Raw genomic sequence first — 16,760 nt, forward strand, 5'->3', positions numbered from 1 at the left:
AATTAATCTCTACACCCAACATGGGGCTTGAACTCACAACCCCAAGATCAGGAGCCAGCCAGGAGGACCTACCAACATTTTTCATTTGCTCTAGCATCCATGTTATATAACCAGAACTTAATTTTGTTTTGATTTGCATTCACTTAATTACTATTGAGGCTGTAGACTTTTCTAAATAGAAAATTTTATTCATATAATTGAAGATTCAACTGGAATTATAAGAAATAATACAGAGAGAGCCCATGTTTTACTGGTACTTGTGTGTGTGTGTGTGTGTGTGTGTGTGTGTGTAGTTTTATGAAGTTATAGATTTTCTATACATTATTCCTTTTTCCTTCATCATAAACTCTTTATTTATTTCCTATTTGATAATTCACGGATGGATCCTAGAAAATGGACTTACATATTTATATAAATTTCATATCACATTTATTTTCTTTGAGTAAAGCCACTGGCTATGTAAAATTATCGCAGTATATGGTGTTAGTTGTGAATGCAAAGTAGTTCTTAGCTATTCTAATATCTAGTTTTACTGCATGGACAGCCTTTGTTCTATTACAGTGAAATTTACTTTACACCCTTAGCTAGTAGTGTTCATGAGCCTACAAAGCCAATGGAGCCCCTTCTTTTTGATGAGTGTCTGCGGCACTCCCTGACTTCTTTAGTGGTTCTTTTTTTTTTTTTAAGATTTTATTTATTTATTTGATAGAGATTACAAGTAGGCAGAGAGGCAGGCAGAGAGAGAGAGGAGGAAGCAGGCTCCCCGCTGAGCAGAGAGCCCGATGCGGGGCTCGATCCCAGGACCCTGAGACCATGACCTGACCAAAGGCAGAGGCTTCAACCCACTGAGCCACCCAGGCACCCCTTCTTTTTTGGTTCTTATATTTCTCTAGTGTTCTGCCTTCTCCTGCTGCCAACGAGCATGGCAGGGTTAGCTACACATCTCCACTGTTGTCCTTGTAGCCTATGGCTATTTCTTCTAAAGCTGCTAGCAGGTCCTCAAAGTTGGGGGGCATGATTTTTTGTAGAGTGATTACAGTTTTCAGCCTAATTAAGGTCTGGCTTCTGGGTTTACAATGTCTTTTACTGGGACTCTAAAATTATATTTCCAGGGGACCAGAGAAGTTAGCACCTGAAGGACACCACCACGTGTTACACACTTGCTGTGTACATGAGAGCCCACTGTCTTGATGCCTCTTCTATGTTTTCAGAAGGAAAGAAATCATGAATAGGCAAGGGTGCAGCTATTTTTGTAAAATTCTGTTCAGTTTCCTAAACTATCCATACCACGTGAGCCTGTCTGTTCTCCATGAGGAATGAAGATTATTTCCCTACACGGCCTTACAGGAATCTTGCCCCAAGCTTTAGGTCATCCCAACCCAACATATCTCCATTCCCGAGAGTTCTTTCTGACTGACTTCAGGGGTCCTAACCTATAAGGAAGCCAGCAATGGTAGGAAGACCTTGAACATTAGAGTGAGAAAGACCTGGGTTTGGATGTTGGCTCTACCATCTGCCATCTTTGTGGCACCAGGCAAGTCATTTGAACACCCATCACTTTAGTTTCCATATTCAAAGGGTTACTATAATAATTGAGACAGCATAGATAAAGCACTTTCACCACAGTATCTGGCATTCATTCCTCCTGGCCTTGCTTCCTTCCCACCTCCCTCGACCTCAGATTGTCCATTATCCTGATAGGCACTCACTCACCTTACCTAGAAGTCTCTTCCTTCTCTTCTCTTAACTCTTCTTTTCTCTCTAGCCTGAATCTCTTGGTCCTGTGTCATTTCCCTGCAGATGATTCAGCCTAAAGCCAACATATTAGGCAAAAATCATTTATACTCAAAATCAGCTTGAACATCTCTTAAATTGCTCCTAACATATAAACTACAGTAAAAATGGTTTGATGCAACTCTGTACAGCAATTCTTACATGCATTTATGTTTTAGAACTACTTGCTTAGATCAAAGGAAGAAGAAAGTGGAAGTCCATTGATAGATGTCTATGCATTCAAACCATTCTGCCTCTAAGATAGTCATTAGGTCTTTGGAGGTAGTGAAGCAACAGATGGAGAAATTGAAAGTGCTGCTGCAGGCCTATTGGATGTCCTCCATTCCACATTAATATTAAATCTTTATAACCTTAACATAGTAAATAGACTTTTTTAGTGAAAGGGTTACTCCACTAAACACACAGGATGTGACTTCAGAAGTATCTATCACATGGGGCGACTATGAGGACTAAAAGCTACATTGTTGGAGTGCCTGGGTGTCTCAGTGGGTTGAAGCCTCTGCCTTCGGCTCAGGTCATGATCCCAGGGTCTTGGGATCGAGCCCCGCATCAGGCTGTCTGCTCAGCTGGGAGCCTGCTTCCTCTCTCTCTGCCTGCCTCTCTGCCTACTTGTGATCTCTGTCTGTCAAATAAATAAATAAAATATTAAAAAAAAAATCCCAGAACCAGATGGAAAACTGCCTTTCTCATCTCCCTAAGAAGCATCATATACACTTAAATGAAAATATATGACTAGGGGCACCTGGGTGGCTCAGTCGGTTGAGCCTCTGCCTTCGGCTCAGGTCATGATCTCGGGGTCCTGGGATCGAGTCCCACATCGGGCTCTCTGCTCTGCAGGGAGCCTGCTTCCTCCTCTCTCTCTCTGCTTGCCTCTCTGCCCACTTGTGATCTCTGTCAAATAAATAAAATCTTAAAAAAAATAAAAATAAAAATAAAAAAAAGAAAATATATGACTAGTCCTTTTTAAATACGTGGTTAAGAGAAACCTGAGATTCTGAAAAATCATACCTACACTCATACAAGGAGGAAGAATCTCACCCAAAATTACCTATAGTACTCTATAATATTTTATTTCTACTTTTTCTCTCTGGGGACTTACTAAGCCAGGATCTGTTTAAGTTACTAGGATTCCCTGTTCACTGTAGGTGCTAGAAATGAGGGGGTAGGTGTACATTAACCCCCAAAGAGAAAACACACTGTAACCTGCGGCTAAGACTGTCATGGTTATATTTGTCAAGTTTGAAGTCTGATTTGAATCACTATTTATAGGCAAACATTGATATTTTCTCCTTAATAAGCAAGAAGCAAAATCTTGTTTTCCAAACAGGAATGAATGGGGGAGTCTGTATTGAATGCAGAAATTTGGTAAGAATGTAGCTGTCTGGTCCCCAGTTGCACAGTATCAGAACCCTATCATAGCGTTTTCTTTGGAAACCATGTTAGCCACAGCTACGTGCCATAACAGGCAAAAGTGCATCACCTGGTAGTCAAATTACCCTTTCCTTTCTGAAGATCTGGTACTCTTATTCTTAGTCGAGGAAGCTTTTCCAGTTATAGTGAACATAAGAAAAAAAATACATTAATTCAAAGCTCTCTGCCTGTAACTGTTGGAGAAACTGTAACAATAATACAGATAGGGAGTTCCTGAAATAACTCCTCCAGGGTCATATATGAATTTATAAAATGTGGTTTTGGAGAAACTGGTCATTGGAAGCCTTGGCACCCTGTTGTTGCCTCATCATCTCATCGAATTAAGTGATGTTTGTTGTTCTGGCTATATTTTTGCTTTCATGGTATGAACATTTCTATTTCTCGCATAGTGAAACTTGGAAAAATCCAGTGTCAAAGTCTCATTTTGGAAGTAACAGAGAGGGCTTCCTTGGGACTTCAACACCCCAGACATGGTCAAGAGTTTCCTCTGATAAATCTCAAAACAGCCTCTGCTGTGCCAATGCTGAGACATCCAAGTGTGCCGATTTATTAATAAGTACCTTGTGCTGTCAAAATGCCAGTGAACCAAAAGTATCTTAGAGAGATACAAAATGCTTCCAAAGCCAGGCTGAAGTTTTGAGTCATTGCTTCATTCAAGAAGACTTCTTCAAAAACTGAGAAGGATTAAAAAAACCAAAAAACTGAGAGAGGGGAAGGCCTTTCTAAGCAAGGTGCCAAAACCAAAAGTCATAAAACACTGAAAATGTTCACATAAAAATTTTAAATTTCTACTTGGCAAGATGCCAAATGGCAGATGTCTTTACTAGGTAAAGTATATATGACATGAAAAACAAGTGTTTAATTTATGTACTGTATTAAGAGTTCATGCAACTCGAAAATATCAATGCATAGTGGAGGGGAAGATGGTGGTGGAGTGGGGGGACCCTAGGCTCATCTTGTCCCACCAATGCAACTAGATAAGTATCAAATCATCCCAGATACCCCAGGAATTGATCTGAAGACTGTCAGAACAAACTCCACAACGGAAGGTAGACCAGAGGCCACATGGAAGAAGGTAGGAAATACAGGGACTGACTTGGGAAAGAAATGGATCCTGGTTGCTGCAGTGAAGAGGGAGCTGCAGTCTTCGAGAAAGAAGCCCAAGAGATGGGCTAGCGCACAGGGGAGCCTGTGGGGAAAATGAATCCCCGAAGCAATTGGCTTGGAAAGCGAGAGGGCCTTAGAACCTGGAGTTTTAAAGGTCAGCCTGCTCGACTGTGGGAGAACTTGGAGGACATTGGGGCTACTTTTAGAGAGAAGGCAGGGCAAACAGCCCACAGACCTACAGTATGGAAACAGCAATCTGAAGATTGCATGGGGCACACAGTGGGGAGGTTAGTTGCTCTTCTCAAAGCATGCCCCAAAGAGGCAGCCTTCATGAGAAACCCCTCCAGGAACAAAGAAACTGTCAGGAGCCATTTCCCTCCCCAGCCCTCATTATAAACACAAGGCACAGAGCCAACACTCACTACTTAACTTGCTTATACCAACCCCCGCCTCCGCCCATGCTCTGGTGAAACCACTCTTCCCAGGCCCATTACAGTGGCCACTTTCCTCAGAGGACCAGCCCAAACCCCCTGCCAACACTGTGTCTCCCACCCAGGGAGTTTTGCAGTGCCTTGGTTCTGGTGGCGGTGGCAATAAGTCTCATTTCACAAGCACACCTAGTGCAAAACATGGAACGTTTCGGCCAAGGACAAAACACTGCCCACCACAGGCAAAGAGAGCCTCTGCAGATGACTGGCCTGAAAGATAAAGCAGCCAGGACACAATAGCAGAGCCCACACAGCACACTTTGGAGATGCTCCCAGACATGCCAGGCCCTAGGGAACAGAGGACACTACCTAGCAGGACACTACAGGACCTCTTCTTCATAAAGTAATTACCCTTAAGAACAGGAGACATAGCTGACTTTCCTAACACAGAGAACCCGGCACGAAGACTTAGACAAAATGAGAAGACTGAGGAATTTGTCCCAGATGAAAGAATAAAACAAGACCACGGCAGGAGATCTAACCAAAACAGATATAAATAACATGCTTGATCACTGGACTTGAGAAAAGAGTGGAGGACATCAGTGAGACCGTTAACAGAGAGATAAGGAATAACATAGTGGAGATAAGGGGCTCAATAAACAAAATGAGATACACACTTGATGGAATGAACGGCAGTCTGGAAGAAAGAGAGGAATGAATTAATGACCTGGAAGACAGTGTAATGGAAAGTAATCAAGCTGAACAAAAGACAGAAAAAAGAATTATGTAAAATGGGAATAGACTTAGGGAATTTAGTGATTCCATCAAATGTAAAAACATTCATATTATAGGAGACCCAGAAGAAGAAGAGAAAAAGGAGCACAGAATTTATCTGAAGAAATAATAGCTGAAAATTTCCCTAATCTAGGGCAGGAAACAGATATCCATATTCAGGAGGCATAGAGAATCCCCAACAAAATCGACAAAAGCAGATCCATGCCAAAACACATTGTAATTAAAATGGCAAAATATAGTGATAAAGAAAAAAATCGTAAAAGCAACAAGACAAAAGACAGTTACATGAAGGAAAACCATGTAAGAATATCAGCAGATTTTTCAGTGGAAACTTTCCAAGCCAGAAAGGAGTGGCATGGTATACTCGAAGTGCTGAATAAGAAAAATCTGCAGCCAGCAATACTCTATTTAACAAGGTTATCATTCAGAATAAATGGACAGATAAAGGGTTTCCCATACAAACAAACACTAAAGGAGTTCATGAATTATACCAACCCTGCCAGAAATATTAAAGGGGACTCTGAGTGGAGAGGAAAGACCAAAAAATGATAGGAAGGAAGGTAGAAACACAAAAGTGGTAAATACTAATTTCTGTAAAAAATCATTCAGGGAACTCACAATATAAAAGGATATAATATATGACACCATACACCTAAGATGTGGGGAGAAGAGGAGTAAAGAATGGGTTTAAACTTAAGTGACCATCAATTTAGTGTAGATTGTTATATGCAGAAGATGTTATATACAAACCTAATGGTAACCACAAGTCAAAAACCACTAATAAATATGCAAAGAATAAAGAGAAAGAAATCAAATTTATCACTAAGGAAAACCAGCAAACCATGAAAGAGAGACAAGAAGGGATCAGAGAAAATCTTCAAAAGCAACCACAAAACCAGTAATAAAAAGGTAATAAATACTTATCTATCAATCATTACTTTGAGTATAAATGGACTAAATACTTGGATCAAGAAACATGGGATGACAGAATGGAAAAGAAAAAAAAAAGATCCATCTATATGCTGCCTGCAAGAGATCATTTTAGACCTAACGATACCTGCAGATTGAAAGTGAGGGGATGGAGAAATATTTTTCATGCAAGTGGATGTCAAAAGAAAGCTGGAGTAGCAATATTTTTATTGGATGAAATAGACTTTAAAACGAAGACTAAAGGGGTGCCTTTGTGGCTCAGTCAGTTAAGTGTCCCAACTCTTGATATCAGCTCAGGTCTTGATCTCACAGTTGTGAGTTCAAGCCCTCTGTGGCTCCACATGGGGCATGGAGCCTACTTTAAAAATAAAAATAGGGGCGCCTGGGTGGCCCAGTTGTTAAGTATCTGCCTTTGGCTTGGGTCAAGATCCCAGTGTCCTGGGATTGAACCTCACACTGGGCTCCCCACTTGGTGGAAACTTGTTTCTCCCTTCCCCACTCTCCCTGTTTGTGTTCTCTCTCTCTCTCTCTCTCTCTCTCTCACTGTGTCTCTCTCTGTCAAATAAATAAATAAAATCTTTAAAAATAATAATAATAAATAAATAAATAAAACAAAAACTACGATAAGAGACAAGGACACTATACAATAATGAAGGGAAAACTCCAATAAGAAGATATAACAATTATAAATATTTATGCACCCAACTTGGAAGCACCAAAATACAATAAAAGTTAACAAACATAAGGAACTAATCAAAAATAATTCAGTAGTAGGGGACTTTACCACCCATCTTACAGCAATGGACAGATTATCCAAACAGAAAATCAACATGGGAACAATGGCTTTGAATGACACACTGGAACAGATGTTTTAAACAGATGTATTCAGAAAATTCCATCCTTAAACAGAATACATATTATTTTCAGGTGCACATGGAACGTTCTCCTGAATAGATCAGATCACATATTAGGCCACAAACCATGCCTCAACAAATTAAATAAAGATCAAAGTCATACCATGTATCTTTTCTGACCACAATGCTATGAAACTAGAAATCAACCACAAGAAAAAATCTGGAAAGACCACAAATACATGAGATTAAATAACACGCTGTTAAACAATGAATGGATCAAGCAGGAAATAAAAGAAGAAATAAAAAAGTACACGGAAACAAATGAAAATGAAAACAATGGTTTGAAACCTCTGGGATGCACCAGAAGCAGTTCTAAGAGGAAAATTTATAGCAATACAATGCAATTTTTAACTTTCTGAGGAACCTCCATACTGTTTTCCAGAGTGGCTGCACCAGCTTGCATTTCCAACAACAGACCAAGAGGGTTCCTTTTTCTCCATGTATTTGCCAACACCTGTTGTTTCTTGTGTTGTTGTTGTTGTTTTTTCTCTCCACTCACATGGGATTTAAGAAACAAAACAAACAAGTGAAGTAGGGAAAAAAGAGAGAGAGAGATACAAACCAAGAAACAGAGTCCTAACTATAGAAAACAAACTGATGGTTACCAGATGGGAGTTATTGGCGCGTTGGGTGGGTGGTGGGGGAACGGCGGGAAGATGGGTAAAATAGGTGATGGGGATTAAGAAAGGTACTTGTCATGATGAGCACTGGGTGATTAAAATAAAAACTTAGGGGCGCCTGGGTGGCTCAGTTGGTTAAGCAGCTGCCTTCGGCTTAGGTTATGATCCCAGAGTCCCAGGATCAAGTCCTGCATCGGGCTCCCAGCTCCACGGGGAGTCTGCTTCTCCCTCTGACCCTCTCCTCTCTCATGCTCTCTCTCACTGTCTCTCTCTCAAATAAATAAATAAAATCTTAAAAATAAAATAAAAACTTAAAAGAATATATCAACAACTCATCAGAAAAATGCTTAAAATGTGAACAGTTCACAGAAAAGGAAATTCACAAGACTTTTAAGCTTAAGATGTTCAGCTTGACTCATAATAAGAGAAATACAAAGTAATACTAAATGAATTCCCACTTTTTACTTATTAAGTTGCCAAAGATCAAACAACTTCAGAATATAGTCCCCTCAAGTGGGGAATGAAACAGATACTCTAAGGCATTGTTGGTGAGGGTTTACGGGTATAACCTCTATGAAGAACTATTTGTTGATATGTTTCAACATTTTAAGTGTACATACCTTTTGACCCAGCATTTCCACTTCCAGGAAATTTTCCGATAGATGTTTTTGTACCTTTGTACAGAGAAGTTTGTTCCAGGATACTTATAACAATATTGCTTATAATAGTAATATTATCTAATTAGATTAGAAATAATCTCAGTGTTCCTCTGGGGTTAGTTTCAAGTAAGGAACTATGGGCTCTGAAGTTTTACTCTACTTAAAAAGTCACTAGTTAGGGGCGCCTGGATGGCTCAGTGGGTTAAAGCCTCTGCCTTCAGCTCAGGTCATGATCCCAGGGTCCTGGGATCAAGCCCCGAATTGGGCTCTCTGCTCGGCAGGGAGCCTGCTTCCTCCTCTCTCTCTGCCTGCCTCTCTGCCTACTTGTGATCTCTGTCAAATGAATAACTAAATAAATAAAATCTTAAAAAAAAAATTCACTAGTTAGCCTGCCATAGTTTCTAGAGATGCTGGAGAAGGCAGGAGACTCCTGGGTCAGAGACAAAGGACTTTATTACTCCCAGACCAGCAGGCAGCATGAACTTCATGTTCCCATCAATCCGCTCATAAGCTCAATGTAATATGGCCCAGGTGTCTGTTTCACACACAATGGATCTGTGTTACAATAAAGGGACAGCAAGCTTAGGAAACTCCCGATATGGAGTTGCCAGATTTAGCAAGTAGAAATACTGATGTTAAATTTGAGTTTAGCTCAAATTTAAAAATTAAATACTGAGTTAAATTTGAATTTAAAATAGACAAGAAATAATTTTTAGTGTTAAGTATTGTATAGGGAAGGGGCGCCTGGGTGGCTTAGTCAGTTAAGCGGCTGCTTTCAGCTCAGGTCATGATTTGGGGGTCCTGGGATCAAGTCCTGCCTCTGGGTCCCTGCTAAGCGGAGAGCATGCTTTTCCCTCTCTCTCTGTCCCTCTGCTGCTCCCCCTGCTTTTGCTCACTCATTTTCTCTCTCAAATAAATAAATAAATAAATACTTTTTTTTTTTTTTTTAAAGAACACAAGTAGGCAGAGTAGCAGGCAGAGGGAGAGGGAGAAGCAGGCCCCCTGCTCAGCGGAGAGCCTGATGCAGGGCTCGATTCCAGGATCCTGGGATCATGACCTGAGCCAAAGGCAGCTGCTCAACCGACTGAGCCACCCAGGTGCCCCAGTAAATAAAATTTTATATAAGTATTGTATAGGGCATATCTGTTTATCTGAAATTCAAATTTAACTAGGTATCCAATATTTAATCTGGCAGTCCTGTCCCGATCTTATTAGGGTGATGATAGCATACATGTGCAACCTCTCACCTGGAGGAAGACGGTATCTTTATTATCCTGGTGAAGAAACAATCTGCCTTCTCCCCCAGAGGGAGACACTACCTCTGTTTTCTCAGGCTGTTTGCCAAACAAATATCCTTGAAAAGCTTGTCCAAGATAAAAGCTGTCACAACACATGTAGAAACACCATGGAGAATTGCCCAGCAAAATTTCACATTAACTAAAGTGTAAAAAAAAAAAAAAAAAACAAAACACAAAAAACTGGTACATCCACCTGATGTAGCTGATGTAGGGATTCAATTAGATGATAGTATGAAGTGCTCGATAAATGTTAATCACCAGTTCAATGTTAGTCTACTAACTGACTGGTACTTGTTGTTTTTAATTCTTTCAAAACCCCTTTTGTCTAGCTTCTATGAATTCATTTAGCTTGCGAACCTCTCTAATCCTGTGCACCTGTGCTCTCCGCCCCACGTTTCCACATTTTAATATCGCACTGCCGTTGCAAAGTGGAATAGCTGGATGCTCGCTCAGTGTCGTTGCTGGTGTTCTTAATCCTGTCCAAGAGTGATGGCTGTGCGGTTGGGTAGATTTCTATTGCGTCCCATCAGTGCATCAATCTTCAACAACATAAACATAGCATGTCATTCATAGTTCTTATCTGAATATCTACTTAGTTAAATCTACTTAGAATATCTACATAGTTAATATCTGAATATCTACTTTCAAGTGTAGGTATTCTAAATTTCAGATAACTTGGTAACTTGAAATGTTAAATTTGATGTGCTTTCTCTGTTGAACTGCTAACAGTCGGTTGAAGTATATATGATTGTATGTTTAATATCACAAAAGTAAGGGGTGCCTGGGTGTCTCAGTTGGTTAAGCGACTGCCTTCAACTCAGGTCATGATCCTGGGAGCCCTACATTAGGCTCCCAGCTCCATGAGGAGTCTGCTTCTCCCTCTGACCTCCCCTCTCATGCTCTCTCACTCTGTCTGTCTGTCTGTCTCTCTCTCTCTCAAATAAATAAATAAAATCTTTAAAAAAAAATATTGCAAAAGTAAAATGCTGGGGACACCTGGGTGGCTGAGTTGGTTAAGCCACTGCCTTCAGCTCAGGTCATGATCCCGGAATCTCCACGGGGAATCTGCTTTTTCCTCTGACCTTCTGCCCTCTCATGCTCTCTCTCATCTCTCTCTCTCAAATGGATAAATAAAATCTTTAAAGAAAAAAAAAAGTAAAATGCTGCAATAATTTTTGAAGATTATGAAAGATGGTGGTTCTATGTAATAAACAAGACTTTCAAATTATTAAATAAATATGTTAATGCAGTTAATGTGAATATTGAAAGAATACTATCCAAATAACTTCATTTTTTTAAAATTATTTATTTATTTATTTGAGACAGAGAATGAGCAAGAGAGAGTATAAGCCAGAGAGAGGGGTGAGGGAGTGGGAGGGGCAGACTCCCTCTCAGCAGGGAAGTCAACAGCAGAGGCTTAACAAACTGGGCCACTCAGATGCCCCAGATAACTTCAGAAAGAATTTTTTTTTTTTTTAAGATTTTATTTATTTATTTGACAGAGAGATCACAAGCAGGCAGAGAGGCAGGCAGAGAGAGAGGAGGAAGCAGGCTCCCCTAGAGAGCAGAGAGCCCGATGCGGGGCTTGATCCCAGGACTCTGAGATCATGACCTGAGCCGAAGGCAGCAGCTTAACCCACTGAGCCACCCAGGCGCCCAGAAAGAATATTTTTTGAGCCTTCAGATATTTATAAACATATAAAAACATATAAACACATGTAAATAAAAACATTTAAAAACATATAAAAACATATAAACATATAAATACTAAATACTATATTTATAAACATATAAATACTGGGGCAAAATAATAAAGATTAGATTATATCATAACTCTAATTACCATAGAATTCTCTGATACAATCGCATTCATAACACTAAATAAACTCTGTACGGGGCGCTGGGCTGGCTGGGTAGGTAGAGCATGTGACTCTTGATCTCAGAGTCATGAGGTCGAGCCCACGTTGGCATACAGCTTATTTAAACATTAGTTTCTATGTATTTTGTATAAAATATTTTTTATCTTATTTTTTAGTTACTTAATTCCATTTAGTCTGTGAATCTTAAAAAGCCCTATTTCATAATTTTTCACATATTAGGAGGATAAATTAACAGCAAAATGTCAACTTGGCTACCCCAAAATTTCACAAAGATAAAAACACTCATGTACAACACATATGTGATAAATCATCTTTGAGTCATGATTAAAAGTATAGAGACAGTATTTAAAAAGAAGCACACGTAGATAAAATCAGACACCCAAAATACATTTGTTCTCTCGAAACAATGTACTTTTTTTTTAATATTTTATTTATTTGACAGAGAGAAATCACAAGTAGGCAGAGAGGCAGGCAGAGAGAGAGGACGAAGCAGGCTCCCTGCAGAGCAGAGAGCCCCCGATTCGGGGCTTGATCCCAGGACCCTGGGACTGTGACCTGAGCCGAAGGCAGAGGCTTTAACCCACTGAGCCACCCAGGTGCCCCGAAACAATGTACTTTTTAAGAATGCCTTTTTTTTTTTTTTTTAAGATTTTATTATTTATTTGTCAGAGAGGGAGAGAGAGCGAGCACAGGCAGACAGAAGGCAGGCAGAGGCAGAGGGAGAAGCAGGCTCCCTGCCGAGCAAGGAGCCCGATGTGGGACTCGATTCCAGGACGCTAGGATCATGACCTGAGCCGAAGGCAGCTGCTTAACCAACTGAGCCACCCAGGCGTCCCAAGAATGCCTTTTTTTTAAAAGATTTTATTTATTTATTTGACAGAGAGAGATTGTAAGGGCCTACTTAGCCAGAACGATTCCATCTCGGATTAAACAGCCATTTTGTTGTTTATGCAGTAAAATATGGTCGACCAGTCCCTGATAACAGAGCCCAAATACAAGGGCGGGTCAGGTCAGGTGGAGAAAACAGAGCCCAAATGCAAGGATGAGTCAGGCCAGGTGGAGACATCCAATCACTCTCTCCGTAAAGAATGTGGGCCCCGCCTTTTGGGCGCCTTTTGGGCACCAATTCTGACTAAGGTGATAGGCTAGTTCAAATAGCTACTACAGGGTGAATTGTAATTCAATTGGCCACCCGTGTGGAACCTAGCATGACTACGAAACTTTCTCTGTGTGTTACAATCTCATTGGCCACCTGTGTGTGGCCAGGCTCAACCACATGGCCTTTGCTCTATAAAAGTTAGTCTGTAAGGCTGGGAGTGGTCACCCTCTCTGTAAGAGGTGGCCCCAACCTGTGGGTTTGATTCTGGACGCTTGGCACGAAATAAAGCTTTGCTTGACCTTCGCTTTGTATCAGTCTCGCTCCTTTGAACACGGACCCTAACAAGATCACAAGTAGGCAGAGAGAAAGGGGAAGCAGGCTCCCTGCTGAGCAGAGAGCCTGATGCAGGGCTCAATCCCAGGACCCTGAGACCATGACCTGAGCAGAAGGCAGAAGCTTTAACCCACTGAGCCACCCAGGCACCCCGAGAATGCTTTTAATAAGACAATACCTAATGGTATCTGTGAAGCCTTTTCAAGGCTTGTAGAAATAGTTGCAATGGATTAATAACCATTTCAGCTGGGGTGCCTGGGTGACTCTGTTACTTAACTGTCCACCTTTGGTTCAGGTCATGATCCTGGGGTCCTGGGATCGAGCTCTACAAGGGCTCGCTGCTCACCATGATTCCCTGCTTCTCTCTCTGCCCCTCCCCCTCCCCCTGTTCATACTTTCTCTCTCCCACGATCACGCTCTCTCTCGCTCATAAATAAATAAAATCTTTATTTTTTTTAAAGAGTTATTTAAGGGTGCCTGGGTGGCTCAGCCGTTGGGTGTCTGCCTTCGGCTCAGATCGTTGTCCCAGGGTCCTGGGATCGAGCCCTGCATTAGGCCCTCTGATCTGCAGGAAGCCTGCTTCTTCCTCTCCCACTCCCCAAGCTTGTGTTCCCTCTCTGTGTCTCTCTCTAACAAACAAATAAATAAATAAAATTTAAGCAAGTAAGTAAATAAATATTTTGCTTATTTATTTGAGACAGAGGAGAGAGGGAATGAGGGGTATGGTTGGGCAGGCCAGAGCAAGAAGGAGAAGCAGGCTCCCCACTGAGCAGGGAGACAACGTGGGACTTGATCCCAGGATCCTGGGATCATGACCTGAGCCGAAGGTAGACACTTAACCAACTGAGCCACCCAAATGAAATCTTAAAAAAAAAAAAAAAAAAAGAACAAAAACCAAACAAAACATTTCAGCAGTGGAAGAGAAAGGATATTTGAGATTTGCTGAAGATATGGATTCTATTTTTTTCTTTTTTTTCTTTTTTGGTGGGTATCAAAGCAAGGTTTATTGAGTGATAGTAAAGCAAAGTTTATTGAGTGATAGTACAAAGCTCCCAAAGAGGGAAGGAATCCGAAAGGGTTACCTTAAGCTATGGATTCTAAATATTGTTTCATTTTAGAAAACATTCCTAAAATCCTTTTCCTGGTTTATATTTTGTTATGCACAAAAAGGTTAATGAAAACGCTGAATGTGCTCCCAAATTATATGGTGTGACATCTGGACACAAGGTTTAACTTATTTTTAGATTTATTTTTAGATTTGACAACATAGAGGATTACATTCTCTCTGTAATGGACGATTTTCGTGTCTCACAGTGAACCTGACTTTGAGAAATATTTTTGGAATATAAATCAGTAAAGACAAGTATACAAAATTATCATTGACTATACAACAAATTTGGTAAAGGCTCCGAGCACAAACATTCTGTAATTTGTTCACACCTTTCAGTTTTATATTCAGAAAAATTGTTATAGCTTTAAAAGACATAATAAAAGGTGACTGGCTGCAAAGCAGAAAGATTTTAGACCCCTTCCATAATTTTTCTTCACCCCATAACAAATTATACAATACAAAAGAGATTGTGAAATTGTCTTGTCACATACATATACAAGATATTTAACCAAGGTGGAACAGCAGCTATTATGTCTTTCAAAGGCTAATCAATAAGGCCTTAATTTTGTATTTCCCAAGGAACATTACCAATATTACCAACATACTAATAACCAATGATTGGTTACATAGGAAGCAGTTTATTGTAACTTGCTGAATAAATTGATGTGCCTTAAGAGTGTATTTCCTGCATGATGATTACCTTGCTGAAAAGATCTTTCTTTGATTCTACTCCAGGGAAGAAGCTGAAATCAGTGTGCATGAAAGGAAAGCCAAGATACAAATGGAAACTTTGATTATTTTCTTGAGAATAATTAAATTGCTTCATCGTCCTATTTCTAGATCCACCCAAACTTTATGGACAAATTTTTCTCTAGTGATTGTGCATAGCGGCAAGAACGGACAAGAATATTAGAAATTAGACATTAAAATATGAATACGACCATCTTAAATCTGCTTCTGAAAATATCATGCATCTTCTTGAAAATACACAAAACTGCAGTCTGTGAAATTGTTTCCATGGAATCAGGTCATTGCCCAAGAAATTATCAAGACCAAGAATTAAAAAGGACCAAAGTCTTTACCATAATAATTTCCCATTAGAGGAAGAAACAAAATAAACTGGTGGCAGTATTACCATATTACTGGCAGAAGTAGCCTTTGTTACTCCATGAAGCTCAGTTAGAAGGGTCTTAGTTAGTAATGCAAATGTTCCTTTTTGTTGGCCATAAGAACAGCCAGCAGTCTCCAGGGCTGAGAAATGGCTGTTCTTGCCTTACAAGGTCAAACTTTAACATTTTAGCTACCACTTTTTAAAAAACAGATTTTATTTATTTATTTGAGAGAGAGAGAGAGGAGAGAGAGAGAGAGAGAGAGAGAGCATGAGAGGGGTGAGGGTCAGAGGGAGAAGCTGACTCCCTGCTGAGCTGGAAGCCCCATGCGGGACGCAATTCTGGGACTGCAGGATCATGACCTGAGCTGGAGGCAGTCGCTCAACAGAGCCACCCAGGAGCCCAACTACTACGTTTTTAATGATCAGAAAAATGAATTTCCTTTACAAGAAAGTTCGCATTTTTTCTTTACTTTCTGCAAGTTCACTCTGTTATGGCGACATTCTCATTGACAGAATAGCGATTTTTAACTATCAAACATTCACCATTTGACCAAAATATATTTCCGGCCGACTTCACACTGCAGGTGTGACTACACTGTGAAAATAGCTCGTGCGCCCAAGAGCAGGTGTCCCAACGGGACGGTCTCACACTTTAGTGATCTGGTACTTTGTTATGGACATTGACTTGATTCATTTGTAGAAATCGGGTTTGGGAAGATCTTCAATCATTCTGGGCATGTTTGAAATGAGGACTGAGCTGGAAACTCAGGGTTTATCCTAACCGCGCCTCACACTCTGTCAACCCGAAACACACAGCCTCCGCAGACAACGCCGTGCTCTCCCCATCCACTAGTACAGACCCCGCAAACGACAACCTCAATAATCCGAGAGGTCAAGACGACTGTAGACTTCAGTTTGGGCCCGAACAGGGGCCGCGTGCGACGCGAGCCGCCACCCCGCGCTCGACGCATTTGCTGTTTCTGCAAACGAGGAACGTCCGCCCATCACGGATTTGGGCTACTCGGTGCAACTCACCGGCTCCCTCCGGCCGGTTTCGCTCTCGCGCCCCGCCCACCGCCGCCGTTCCAAGCTGGGCTGCCCTCCCGCCCTCCCGCCTCCCTTCGGGCGGTGCTCGCTAAGTGGGGCTTCGGGAAGAAAAGCGCGCCCCAGAGAGAGCCCGGGTTTGGGGCTGGGCCCTGACTCTTCAGTGCGAAAGCCTCCGGGGGTAAGCGAGCAAACCACCCGCGGGC

This window comes from Enhydra lutris, unplaced genomic scaffold (genome assembly GCF_002288905.1).
Source record: "Enhydra lutris kenyoni isolate GAN:26980312 unplaced genomic scaffold, ASM228890v2 scaffoldscaffold37, whole genome shotgun sequence".
Classification (NCBI taxonomy): Eukaryota; Metazoa; Chordata; class Mammalia; order Carnivora; family Mustelidae; genus Enhydra; species Enhydra lutris.